At 37.7% G+C, this 14,642-nt stretch overlaps 1 long non-coding RNA gene across 2 annotated transcripts in view; it reads left to right on the plus strand.

Moving 5' to 3' along the window:
• The window catches only part of LOC132345662 (uncharacterized), a 183,425-nt gene that overhangs the window by 111,493 nt on the left and 57,290 nt on the right, over positions 1-14,642 (plus strand). Inside the window, exon 3 of one of the 2 annotated variants that reach the window (XR_009495123.1) lies at positions 5,580-5,897. The exons of the other annotated variant lie outside the window; for it this stretch is intronic. This is a non-coding gene — a long non-coding RNA (uncharacterized lncRNA). Of the gene's footprint in view, positions 1-5,579; positions 5,898-14,642 lie in introns of those variants that run through there. 2 annotated transcript variants of the gene reach the window in all.

Here is a 14,642-nt window from a genome sequence, read left to right on the forward strand (position 1 = left end):
GAGAGGGAGTTGGGGGTGCAAAAAAGGGGACTAAAAGATACAGAATTGCATTTATAAAATAAGTCATGGGGATGTAATGTACAGAATAGGAAAAAATAGGATTGTAACAGTCTTGTACTGTGACAGGTTGTTACTGGACTTACTGTGATGATCATTTCAAAATGAATATAAACATTACAATGGAATATTTCTTGGCCGTAAAAATGGGCTCATTTGTAGTCATGTGGGTGGACCTAGGGTCTGTCATACAGAGTGAAGTAAGTCAGAAAAACAAATGTCTTATATTAACGCATATATATGGAGTCTAGAAAAATGGTAAAGATGAATCAGTGTGCAGGGCAGAAATAGAGACATAGATGTAGAGAAGAGATGTGGACATTGCAGAGGGATAGAAGGGTGGGATGAACTGGGAGAGCAGGATTGACACGTATACACTACCGCGTGTAAATGGATAGCTAGTGGGAAGCTGCTGTGAAACACAGGGCGTTCACCTGAGTGCTCTGTGATGACCTGCATGGGTGAGGTGAGTGGGAGGAGGGCCCGGAGGGAGGGGGCATATGATATGTATACATATAGCTGGTTCCCTTTGTTGTACAGCAGAAACTAACACAGCATTGTAAAGCAATTACATTTCAATTAAAAAAGAAAAAATATATAAATATTGAATTACTATGAGGTGCACCTAAAATTAGTATGGTATTGTACATCAATTATACTTCAATTTAAAAAGCAGTTTCTCAAACATTTTACAGTATATGGAGAATAGGCTTGAGAGATCTAGGTTCTAAACTCTGATCCATCCCTTATTAGTTGACTAATCATATCAAAAAAAAAAAAAGAAGTCTCTGAGAAACAATGTCCACATTTGTTAAAGTAGGGATAATATCTATCTCAGGGGAACAGTTATGGGGATTAAATGAAGTAATGACCAATGTAAAACACATAGCAGACTCTCTGGCACTTAGAAAGTGCTAAAAAAATATTAATTCCTTTCCCCTTTTGCATCCCTCATAGTTAAAACATACTGATCACTTACCTATTTACTTGATTTCTAATTCACAAGCAAAAGTTACAGGGGAAAGCCAAATCTTAAAGAGATCAAGGTTGTCATATATTTCTTATAGTGAAACTTGCATTATAGACACCTTTGATACAGGGTTGAAGTTTCTTTGCAGAACACATTAGGATGTCATGTAATCTAGTCTGTAGAAAAATAAAGGACATTTCAAGAGTGGCTCCATTGTATAATTTTTATGAGTATTATCATCAAAGTGATCTTTGATCATATACCAATTTTCATTTCATTATGTTCATAATTTATTTTTTATATTCATAGAGGTACCACAAATGTTTTGTTAATTTACTTTTTAAAAGCTATCGTAAGTTATAGTGTATAACAATCATGGAATAATAATAGAACAATAATTATAAATAATATATTATCTAAAATACAGCACTTATCACATGCAGGTATCTGATATGTGCATTTAACTGCTTTACCTCATTTAATACAACAACCCAGAGAGAAGGTAGTAGTAGTATCCTGTTTGACAGATGAGAAGCAGACACAGAGTGACTAAGTACCTGAGAACTAAAGTAGATATGTGTAGTAGGAAACATACAGGAGGGGAGAAGAAAATCTGTTGCTTATTATAAAATTTAGCCTTTCTAAATTCACAACTAAAATTAGAGGCTATTTGGTGTTTTTGTTAGTTCCTTGAACTATTTGGACTGTTGCCCTATCAAGGACCTTCTTCCTGTGATAGCTTGGATTTGTTTTCTTTGTCACAGACTGTTTATAATAAATATCCAGATGAAATCTAAAGAAAACTGAATAAAAATACTGTTTTTTGTATGCAGTACAAATACTTACATTTTTAAAGAAGTACTCCAATGATTGAACAAATTTTTTTTAAAGTTATTTCCCAGATCCTTGGGTTTGTACGCAGAGTCTTTATATGAGAAGAAGTTAGTGGTACCACTGTTAGGTCATATGTGGATCTGGGATTGTGGATTGTAAAGGTTAATAAGACATAATCCTGCCTGCAATGAATGGGCTACTTAGGTTAGCAATATCAGTTATTTGATTTCCTGAAACATTCTGCTAGATAACATGGTTATATCTGTACTATTTGGAAAATGACCTGTTCATAGGTTCCAAATATTCCTTAATAGCAACTGCCAGTGAGTGTCAGATCTGGCTTAAACACACTATAATTTCAATTAAGTGGCACACCATTTAAATATGCACATAAATAAGTTGCATAGAAAAATTATAGAAGGAGAGCAGAATGCGCTAACATAATGCATGTCAAACTTACGGTGAACACCTATCATGAAAAATTTCCATGACATTCTTCTCTCTAGTGAAAATATATACAGTAATATTTCTATTAACGATGCTTTAGTGGTAAACTTTGATGTCAGAAGCCTGGTTGTGAGAAGGAGGAGGAGAAATAAAGAGAGCTTTGGGGGGATTCTTGTCTTGCTCCAGTTTAACGTGACACTGAACTCAAGTGTTAAGTCTGTATTTCTGTGGATTTTGGTCTTCTGGGCGACCTGGGAGATTCTGTCCACTCTTAGGACAGATCTTAGGAGGCCAAAGGGCAGGGGGCATTTTTGCCAGTTTTAAGCCCCTTAAATCCAGAAATAAGGTTATTTACAGTGAGGGTTCTTCCTGGTTTGCCTTGGGAAAGTTCGTGTATGAGATGGTGTCCTTCTCTTCCACCACAGTGGTGGCCATGAACCCAGACCTGAGGACATGAGATCTAGTCCAATCTCCCTCCCAGTTAAGTCTCTCTGAGTCCGAGTCAAGTGTGTGACTGTGGACATATGACAGTCCCTTCATGCCTCAATTTCCTTATCTGTAAATTTAGGATGGGCTTCCCAGGTAGCTCAGATGGTAAAGAATCTGCCTGCCAAAGCAGTGAATGGAAGAGATGCAGATTTGATCCCTGAGAATGGCAACCCACTCCAGTATTCTTGCCTGGAGAATCCCATGGACAGAGGACCCTGGTGGGCTGCAGGGTCGCAAAGAGTTGGATATGACTGAAGAGACTTTGCAGAGCACAATAGAATGTATCTTACAGGGTGGTTTTAAGGATTAATATTACCTGTGATTGTATGGGGGAACAGATCTGGGTTCAAATACTTTTCTTGCTGTATACTACTCCTGAGACCTTGGGCAAAATACTGACTCTCTCTGAGCCACACTTTCTGTATACTGCAGTGAGAAACAGTCACCTATCTTTCAGGGTGGCTGTGAGGAAAATAATGTATGAAAATTACCTAGCCCATGCTAAGTATATTTATGTTAGTAATTTTAAATAAAGCCCTGATTTGTGTGTCTGTTGTGTACAAGGCCCTGTGATATTTACTCTAAGGAACATGTGGATTTACAGTGTAGCTGGTAAATATTTCAGATTATTAAGAAGGCTATTTCTGCTTTATTGACCATGCCAAAGCCTTTGACTGTGTGGATCACAACAAACTGTGGGAAATTCTGAAAGAGATGGGAATACCAGACCACCTGACCTACCTCTTGAGAAATCTGTATGCAGGTCAGGAAGCAACAGTTAGAACTCGACATGGAACAACAGACTGGTTCCAAATAGGAAAAGGAGTACATCGAGAATGTATATTGTCTACCTTGCCTATTTAACTTATACACAGAGTACATCATGAGAAACACTGGGCTGGAAGAAGCACAAGCTGGAATCAAGATTGCCGGGAGAAATGTCAATAACCTCAGATATGCAGATGACACCACCCTTATGGCAGAAAGTGAAGAGGAACTAAAGAGCCTCTTTATGAAAGTGGAAGAGGAAAGTGAAAAAGTTGGCTTAAAGCTCAACATTCTGAAAACAAAGATCACGGCATCCAGTCCCATTACTTCATGGCAAATAGATGGAGAAACAGTGGAAACAGTGTCAGACTTTATTTTGGGGGGCTCCCAAATCACTGCAGATGGTGATTGCAGCCATGACATAAAAAGACACTTATTCCTTGGAAGAAAAGTTATGACCAACCTCGACAGCATATTAAAAAGCAGAGACATTACTTTGTCAACAAAGGTCCATCTACTCAAGGCTATGGTTTTTCCAGTAGTCATGTATGGATGTGAGAGTTGGACTATAAAGAAGGCTGAGTGCCAAAGAATTGATATTTTTGAACTGTGGTGTTGGAAAAGACTCTTGAGGGTCCCTTGGACTGCAAGGAGATCCAACCAGTCCATCCTAAAGGAAATCATTCCTGAATGTTCATTGGAAGAACTGATGTTGAAGCTGAAACTCTTAATACTTCGGCCACCTGATGCGAAGAGCTGGCTCATTTGAAAAGACCCTGATGCTGGGAAAGATTGAAGGCAAGAGGAGAAGGGGATGACAGAGGATGAGATGGTTGGATGGTATCACAGACTCAATGGACATGAGTTTGAGTAAACTCCTGGAGTTGGTGATGGACAAGGAGGCCTGGCGTGCTGCAGTCCATGGTGTCGCAAAGAGTTGGACATGACTGAGCGACTAAACTGAACTGAAGAAGGCTATTGTATTAGCCATTATTTTCTCATATTCTTACCTTGTGGTACTAAGAGTTGTCACAAATAAATAATACCCCTAAAGTGATTTGAGGATAAAAAGCTTAATTGCATGTAAGCATTTGTTAGTTTTTGTCAGTTATCAAATGGCTCATTCTGACACTGTACCCATCTGTTATATATGGACCCAAAAATGATTTTCTCTCAGATAACTTTCCATCTGATTGATATGTAAATTTTATTTTGGGCTTTTCCACAGATAGGTATAATACCTGTAAATCACATAGGTTCAGTTCAGTTGCTCAGTTGTGTCAGCCACTGTTTCCCTATCTATTTCCCATGAAGTGATGGAACGGGATGCCGTGATCTTAGTTTTCTGAATGTTGAGTTTTTAAGCCAACTTTTTCACTTTCCTCTTCCACTTTCATCAAGAGGCTCTTTAGTTCCTCTTCACTTTCTGCCATAAGGGTGGTGTCATCTGCATATCTGAGGTTATTGACATTTCTCCCAGCAATCTTGATTCTAGCTTGTGCTTCCTCCATCCCAGTGTTTCTTATGATGTACTCTGCATATAAGTTAAATAAGCAGGGTGACAATATACAGCCTTGACGTACTCCTTTTCCTGTTTGGAACCAGTCTGTTGTTGCATGTCCAGTTCTAACTGTTGCTTCCTGACCTGCATACAGGTTTCTCAAAAGGCAGGTCAGGTGGTCTGGTATTCCCATTAGCTACTTGTAATTATGCTTTTTAAAACATGAAGCTCTTTATTTTATACATACAAACAGGAAATTCATATTGTTTTGTATGCATAAATGATATATATATAATAATTTAAAAAACCCATGTACCCTCTACTTAAAAAGTGAAAGTATCCTTCCATAATTCCTGTCTTTCCTTAGAAACGAGTAACCATTCCTCTGAGTTTTGTGTTTCTCATTCTTTTCTTTTTATCCTAGTGTTGTCACATTTGTATGTATGTCTATATATACCTCACCAACTTGCAAATTATTTAATGACAATGTTCTGTCTCTGTTGTCTTGTACAGCTTCTGCTGCTGCTGCTAAGTCTCTTCAGTTGTGTCCGACTCTGTGCAACCCCATAGACGGCAGCCCACCAGGCTCTCCTGTCCCTGAGATTCTCCAGACAAGAACACTGGAGTGGGTTGCCATTTCCTTCTCCAATGCAGGAAAGTGAAAAGTGAACGTGAAGTCGCTCAGTCGTGTCCGACTCCTAGAATACACCAAATATAACCAAAAGAACACATCCTTCACACATCTTGGTATTTATCAGCTTAAGAAAGTCAGCTTGTCTGAAAGTCAGTTTCTCAACTTGAAACGAGAATAAAACTATTGTGTGAGAAATATTTTAAGCAGTTACTGAATTCATGTGATCAAAGTCTTCTTCAAAGTGCTTGTTTATTGTAGCTGTTCCTCAAATGTCAGGCCCATATTTTCTCACTACCAGAACACTCCAAAGATCCCTATCACACAAGTCTGTTAAATTGGGGTGTCCAATTTCTGCTGTTGTATTCATTCAGTTCAGTTGCTCAGTCATGTCTGACTCTTTGAGACCCCATGGGATGCAGCACACCAGGCTTCCCTGTCCATCACCAACTCCCGCAGCTTGTTCAAACTCATGTCCATTGAGTCAGTGATGCCATCCAACCATCTCATCCTCTGTCATCCCCTTCTCCTCCTGCCTTAAGTCTTTCCCAGCATCAGGGTCTTTTCCAATGAGTCAGTTCTTCGCATCAGGTGGCCAAAGTACTGGAGCTTCAGTTTCAGCATCAGTCCTTCCAATGAGTATTCAGGACTGATTTCCTTTAGGATTGACTGGTTGGATCTCCTTGCAGTCCAAGGGACTCTCAAGAGTCTTCTCCAACACCACAGTTCAGAAGCATCAATTCTTCAGTGCTCAGCTTTCTTTATAGTCCAACTCTCACATCCATACATGACTACTGGAAAAACCATACCTTTGACTGTATGGACCTTTGTTGGTACAGTAATGTCTCTGCTTTAATATGCTGTCTAGGTTGGCCATAGCTTTTCTTCCAAGGAGCAAGCGTCTTTTAATTTCATGACTGCAGTCACCATCTGCAGTGATTTTGGAACCCAAGAAAATAGTCTGTCACTGTTTCCATTGTTTCCCCATCTATTTCCCATGAAGTGATAGAACCGGATGCCATGATCTTTGTTTTTTGAACGTTGAGTTTTAAGCCAAACTTTTCACTCTCCTCTTTCATTTTCATCAAGAGGCTCTTTAGTTCCTATTTGCTTTCTGCCATAAGGGTGGTGTCATCTGCATATCTGAGGTTATTGATATTTCTCTCAGCAATCTTGATACCAGCTTGTGCTTCTTCCAGTCCAGCATTTTGCATGATATGCTCTGCATATAAGTTAAATAAGCAAGGTAACAATATACAGCCTAACATATTCCACTGCTCATTTTGAACCAGTTTTCCATGTGCAGTTCTAAGTGTTGCTTCTTGACCTGCATAGTGTTGTATTCATAATACCTATTTTTTTCCAGATGGGTAGGATGAATATCAGCATGTTTTTCTGACTTGCTGCTTCCATAGTATTCTCAGGAAAGGTCTTTACTTAATATCATTGGTATAAACTATCTTAAATTGAGATAGATTTTGGTCTTTCAATCTCTCTTTAATGGCCAAACTATTCTCATTATTCAGCCTTATATGATACTTTCTGTTGGAATTATTGTTGGATGAATATGTTTTGCATGTATCTTACAGTTCCTCTATAACAACACACACCAAAGAGACTTCTAATTGGCAATATTACTCATGTGGATGGTCACAACTTAGAAATTAATTTTAGACATAAATACTAGATTATTGTGAAAATGGCCATGTCTTTATTCTATCCTTGTCTTTCGGTATCTAATGTCATCCTAAATATTCTTTTTTTTTTTCTAAATATTCTTTATGCAGGATGAGTTGATATCCCATCTCTGAGAAAGGCAAACCACAACCCACCTAATGCCAATGTGCATATTAGCTGGCATATCCTGATTGTCACTTTGAAAAACTTTCATGTCAGAGGCTAAGAGTATGCCTATTTTTCAGAGAGAAAGTAGAGGTAAAATGATTTGTTCTAATCTAGTAGGGGGGTGTTTGTCAGAATATGTATGCATGTAAGTCTTTCATAGTGCTACCTCTTGATTTTAGATTTTCTTTTAAAAAGAATGCTTGAATGCTTAACAAAATTTTTACACAGAAAAAGAAATCCATTTTTACAGATCATTCATTTGCTCAGTTTTTGGATTGCACATGATAAATTCGTTTAAAAATTAACCATCAATATTTATTTTAAAATACCCATTTATTCCTTAAATAATTTTCAAAATATGACATAGGAAAATATTATTTAACTCATTTCAGAAAGAAGACCAGGAATTATATTATCTTATTTGGTCAGTCTACCTCTGCTCTGAGGGAGAAGAAATGTAAGATTCAGCAATCATGCAAATAACTGTAGCCTGGAAAGATCTTCATGGATGATAACCTGCATTGGCTGAAACTCTTGCACTTTTTCAGAAGATCCCTATATGTCATTCATAAAAGAACAGTGTTGGATAGGCTGCTGAAGAAACATTACTGCAGCAAGACAGATGATGTCTGTGATCCAAAGGCCTTGGAAAGAAAATAGTTTAAACCTTTGACCTCATCAGGAAGAGATCAAAGTATATATTAATGTGCATATATATATATTTTATATATATATTTTCACCTCCTGACCATCCATCCATCTATCCATCTATCCACCTATGTATCATATCTGTCAGTCTGTCACTTTATCCCCAAATCACCAGCTTTATTTTAATTTTTTAATTTTATTTTATATTGGAGTAGATTAACAATGTTGTGTTAGTTTCAGGTGTACAGCAAAGCGATTCAGTTATACAAATACATGTATCTATTCTTTTTCAAATTCTTTTCCCATTTAGGTTATTACAGAGTATTGAGCAGAGTTCCCTGTGCTATACAGTAGGTCCTTATTGATCATTTGTTTTAAATATAGCAATCAGTCCCAAACTCCCAGTCTACTTCTCCCCACCATCCTTTCCGCCCTCACCCCAATAACTGGAAGTTTGTTGCCTAAGGCTGTGAGTCTGTTCCTGCCCAAATCACCAGCTTTAATAGAGTACTGTAGGCACTGCAGTGCTCAGCAAAATAGACTGTATGAGAACAAGTGGCCCCTGCAAGATACGGTAGTACATATGATCAGGTCTTTTTCCATAAGTGTCTTTGGATATTCAAAGTAATACATGAGTATCCATTAAGAATTATATTCAACTTCACTAAGCAGTCATAGGTTCATGAACCTAGAAGGGAACTTGTGCAACCATATAGAAGGAGGAAGAAAAGAAAGCAACTTTCATTCAAGTAGGGAAAAAACCCCACAGTTATTTAGATTTAAGGTTTCTAAAAGAACAGGAAACTGACGTGAAGAAATAAACACAGCCTATAAAGGACTGAGGACTGCACTTTAAGCACAACTGACTAACATGTCCAGACAAGATAGAGATGCCTTTGTCATAAATAATAAAATTTAACTCAGACATTGCTTGCTATTTGGTAATGTTGCCTCTGAACTTTCAGGTCAATAATACGTATTAAGATTTCTTTTAGGTACAAAATTCTATCAAAATACCATGAAATTATATCATGCAAAAAAACAACAAGGAGCACACTGGGGGAAAGAGCAATATTTAAATAAAATACCTTCAATTTTCCCTGAACTCTAGTAATAGCTTCTATTTTATCATATTTTTACAGTTTCCCTGATAGAAAAGTCACACCAGTAGCAAGGCTTTTATTTTAGAATGTGTGGTCACTGGACAGTATTTTTCTCTTGAGATAAGGTTATCTCCTGACTTTTGAAAGATTATTTTGACCATCATCTTGCTGTTCTTATATAAATCTTTTATCCTGAAATGAGACCAATTTCAGCATGGAGACCTCCACTACAAATTATCCATGACCAAAATCATTATACTGGGAAAATGAAGTCCAGACTAGTATGTTTGGATTACGGTGTGAAGACAGTCATTGAAGGGCCCCACTTTTCAGGTTTCTGGTATCTTAAAGTCAGGTATACCCAACTGCTCTATTCCTGGAAAACATGTTATGATCCAAAATCTATAGGTACAAGGTTGTTTTTAGTTTAGCTATTGTTTTCATTTTATTTTCCTTGGAAAGTACAGTCCAAGTATAATAGATACAACTATGTGTGTATACGGAGAAGGCAATGGCACCCCACTCCAGTACTCTTGCCTGGAAAATCCCATGGATGGAGGAGCCTGGAAGGCTGCAGTCCATGGGGTTGCTGAGGGTCGGACAGGACTGAGCGACTTCACTTTCACTTTTCACTTTCATGCATTGGAGAAGGAAATGGCAACCCACTCCAGTGTTCTTGCCTGGAGAATCCCAGGGACAGGGGAGCCTGGTGGCCTGCCGTCTGTGTGGTTGCACAGAGTTGGACACGACTGAAGTGACTTAGCAGCAGCAGCAGTTTATATTTGAGCATGATAGTTTTTCTTGGGTGCTGATTAATAACTAACAGTATGGTAATAAGCTGGAAAAAATGCTGAAGGAATAGAAGAAATGCCCCTAGATTAAAAATATACGACAGGGACAAGCATGGAACCAGGAATCACCAGGCTTTATTGAAGAGGACCTTGAAGAATGAGTAGCATTTAAGAAGGAAGATAGGACATATGTGAGGTGTTGACATAGCGGGAAAGGGATATCTAAAAGCCCAGAAGTGGGCCACTGGTTAGCACTGCCTTACTAGAGAAATGGCAGGTGCTCCACTCTATGCTCACTTGTACTACTCCTATGATAAATATTTCAGTTTTATTTTTACTCTAAATAAAGTTATTTAAAATGTTACATGAAGAATGAAAATTTGGTAAAAAGTCCTCTATTGTGTCTTACTATTAGATTACAACCAGAAAAAGTAAGAAAAAAAAATAAACTAGTTACATATTCAGAGTCTAAAATGACTCTAAGATAAAGGGTTCATAGATCACAAGGTGTCTCATGGTTCAGCATCAATCCTTCTTGTTTAAGAACTTGTATGAACTGATTTGGACAATAGAGTTAAATAAATATGAAATTTGTTAGACACCATGGATTTATAAACTCATAGGATTAAGTCTTTAACCCTTATTCATAAAGGATTAATTGGAATAAATTTTTAAATTTATTTTAAGGAGGTATTTTCAGAATTAAGTAGTTTACAATGGCCCAGAGTAAAAGAATTCCTCTGAGGTTTAGTTTAGCATCTTTTACCCGTGACAACTGACTTTTAAAAACATGTATTATTTCATCCTTGAACTCATTACAGAAAAGATCTAATATGTACAATCTATGTACTATCTTCAACCCACTCCAGTACTCTTGCCTGGAAAATCCCATGGATGGAGGGGCCTGGTAGGCTGCAGTCCATGGGGTCACTAGGAGTCGGACAGGACTGAGCGACTTCACTTTCACTTTTCACTTTCATGCATTGGAGAAGGAAATGGCAACCCACTCCAGTGTTCTTGCCTGGAGAATCCCAGGGACCGGGGAGCCTGGTGGGCTGCTGTCTATGGGGTTGCACAGAGTCAGATACGACTGAAGCGACTTAGTAGCAGCAGCATGTATCTTCAATTATATCATAATATATTCATAATCTGTTCAAATTAGGAAACATAGAGTTCTCACTTTGGGAGGTACAGATAAATTAGTAAATTAATGTAGAGGTTGATTAGTGAGAGAGATACCCTATTGACTGAATAACTTTACCTGTGGAGCAGTTTACACATAGTAAATAATTTATATGCTGGGAAAATATTATTACTTGTTTATTCTATCTTTCTCCTAATATGTTCAAAAAAACCTTTCCAGACAGTGTAATAACTTGTAGACATTGACTGACACCATAATAATACAGACAAGCAGTTACCAAGAAATGAATTCAGTGTTTTACAGTATGTGAAGAGGCCAAATTTTAGTTGTTGTAATACAACAGGAAGACCCAAGAATCAAAGGAATAAAAAATTTTCTGTATGCATCCTTTCCATCCCATTTTAATTCCTCTGCCAGAACTGCCTAGGGAAGATTGAAGATTTGGTTGGCAAAGGAGAGTATAACCTTAAATCAATGGTTTTGAAAGTGTAGTCTTCAAACCCTTGTTTGAAAGTCTTTCAAGGAGTCCATGAAATCGAAACTATTTTTAGGATACTACTGTGTGTGTGTATGTGTGTGTGCACGCACATACTCACACACGTGCATGCTCAGCCATCTTCAACTTCTTGTATCTCCATTGACCGTAGCCCAACAGACTCCTCTGTCCATGGAATTTTCCAGGCAAGAATAGTGGAGTGGGTTGCCATTTCCTATTCCAGGGATCTTCCTGTCCCAGGGATTGAACCCACGTTTTCTGCATCTCCTGAATTGCAGGTGTATTCTTTATCATTGAGCCACCTGGGAAGCCCATGATACTACTAAGACGTTACTTATTTTCTTGCTGTATTGGTATTTTGCACTGATTGTACACAAACTATGATGGATAAACTGCTGATGATATAAGGCAGTGGTACTAAACTCGAATAGTCAATATATTCTTCACCTCCACACTTACAATAAAAAGCCAGTTGCACTTAAGAATTTCTTTGATTCAACAATAAAAGTTTTTAATTTTATTAAATGCTGTCCCTTGAGTACACGTCTTTTTTAATAGTCTGTGTAACTAAATGGGAAATACATATAAAGCATTTCTGCTGTGTACTGAAGTAACATAGTTGTCTCAAGGATAGCACTATCATGATTGAGATGCAAGGTGACTCTCTGATAAAATTAATGGTAATTTTAATTAATATGGCTTGATTTTAAATATTACATAATGAAGTATATCGACATGTAGAATATTTGAAGTAGACGGATATTTTCCAAAGGACTAATATAATATTTCAAAATTACTGTGTATGTGGATGCTCAGTCATGTCCGACTCTTTGTGACCCCATGGACTGCAGCCCTCCAGGCTCCTCTGTCTATGGAATTTTCCAGGCAAGAATACTGGAGTGGGTTGCTGTTTCCTACTCCAGAGGATCTTCTTGACCCAGGGATGGAACCCGTGTCTCCTGGGTCTCCCACACTGGCAGATAGATTCTTTACCACTGAACCACCTGAAAGCCTGATTTCAAAGCCAGGCACTAGAAATAAGCCAATGGATTTGAATATAACAGAGTACAGAAAGTTCACTGATGTTTCAGATTCCATATTGAAACTAGCCATTAAAGAAACCATGTTCATCAAGTTTTGGTGTTGCATAAAAGGATGATACTCATAACTATAAAGGCTATTTAGACACTCCTCCCCTTTCTAACTGCACATTTGTAAGAGATCAGAATTTCTCGATATACTTCAAAATCACAGAAGATTGAGTGAAGAAACAGATCTGAGCATTTAGCTGTCTTCTTTTTTAAGTTTTTCAATCGATTTTGAAAATTGAATCAATTTTGAAAATTGATTTACAATGTTGTTAATTTCTTTTTTTTTTTTCCTGGTTGGGCCACATCATGTGGCTTGTAGGATCTCAGTTCCTGACCAGAGATTGAACCTGGACCATGGCAGAGAAAGCCTGGAATCCTAACCACTAGGCCACCAGAGAACTCCCCACACTGTTGTGTTAATTTCTGATGTGCAGCAAAGCGATTCAGTTATACACATATATATTCCTTTTAAAAAATATTTTCTGTTATGGTTTATCATAGGATATTGAATATAGTTCTCTGTGCTATACAGTAGGACATTCTTGTTTATCCATTCTCTATATAAAAACTTAGGTCTGCTAATCCCAGTGTCCCACTCCATACATCCCTATTGGCAACCACCAGTCTGTTTTTTATGTCCAGGATTCTGTTTCATAGATAGGTTCATTTGTGTCATAGTTTAGATTCCACATATAAGTGATGTCATATGGTATTTGTCTTTCTCTTTCTGGCTTAGTTCACTTAGTGTAATAATTTCTAATTGTATCCATGTTGCTGCAGATGGTATTATTTCATTCTTTTTTTTTATAGTTGACTGATACACCATTGTGTGTATGCACCACATCTTCTGTATTCATTCATCTGTCAGTGGACCTTTAGGTTGTTTCTGTATCTTGGCTATTGTGAATAGTGTTGCTGTGAACATGAGGGTGCATGTATCTTTTTGAATTATAGTTTCATCTGGATATATGCCCAGGAGTGAGATTGCTGGATCATATGGTAGTTCTATTTTTAGTTTTCTGAGGAACTTCCATATTGTTTTCCACAGTGGCTACACCAACTTACATACCCACCAACAGTGAAGAGAGGTTCCCTTTTCTCTACACCCTCTCGGGCATTTGTTATTTATAGACTTTTTAATGATGGCTGTTCTGACTGTTGTGAGCAAATCATTGTAGTTTTGATTTGCATTTCTCGTCTCCCGCGTTGCAGGCAGACGCTTTACCATCTTGAGCCACCAAGGCGGCCCAATAATTAGTGATGTTGAGCATCTTTTCATGTGCCTGTTGGCTATCTATGTTTCTTATTTGGAGAAATGTCTATTTAGGTCTTCTGTCCATTTTTCAATTGAGTTGTTTTTTATTGTTGTGTGACCTCTCATATATTTTGTAAAGCCCTTGTTGGTCACATCATATGCAAATATTTTCTCTCATTCTGCAGGTTATGTTTATGGCTTCCTTTGCTGTGCAAAAGCTTTCAAGTTTAATTAGGTCCCATTTCTTTATTTTTTTAATTTCTGTTGCCTTGGGAGACTGATCTAAGAAAACATTGGTACAATTTATGCCAGAGAATGTTTTGCCAATGTCTCTTCTAGGACTTTTATGGTGTCATGTCTTCTCCTTAAGTCTTTAAGCCATTTTAAGTTCATTTTTGTGTATGGTGTGAGGGTGTGTTCTAACTTCATTGACTTACATGCGGCTGTCCAACTTTCCCAGTACCACTTGCTGAAGAAACTGTCTTTTTCCCATTGTAAAGCTGCCTCCTTTGTTGAGGTTAATTGACCACAGGTGTGTGGGCTTATTTCTGGGCTATTTCATTGACTTACAT

This window comes from Bos taurus, chromosome 1 (genome assembly GCF_002263795.3).
Source record: "Bos taurus isolate L1 Dominette 01449 registration number 42190680 breed Hereford chromosome 1, ARS-UCD2.0, whole genome shotgun sequence".
NCBI lineage: Eukaryota > Metazoa > Chordata > Mammalia > Artiodactyla > Bovidae > Bos > Bos taurus.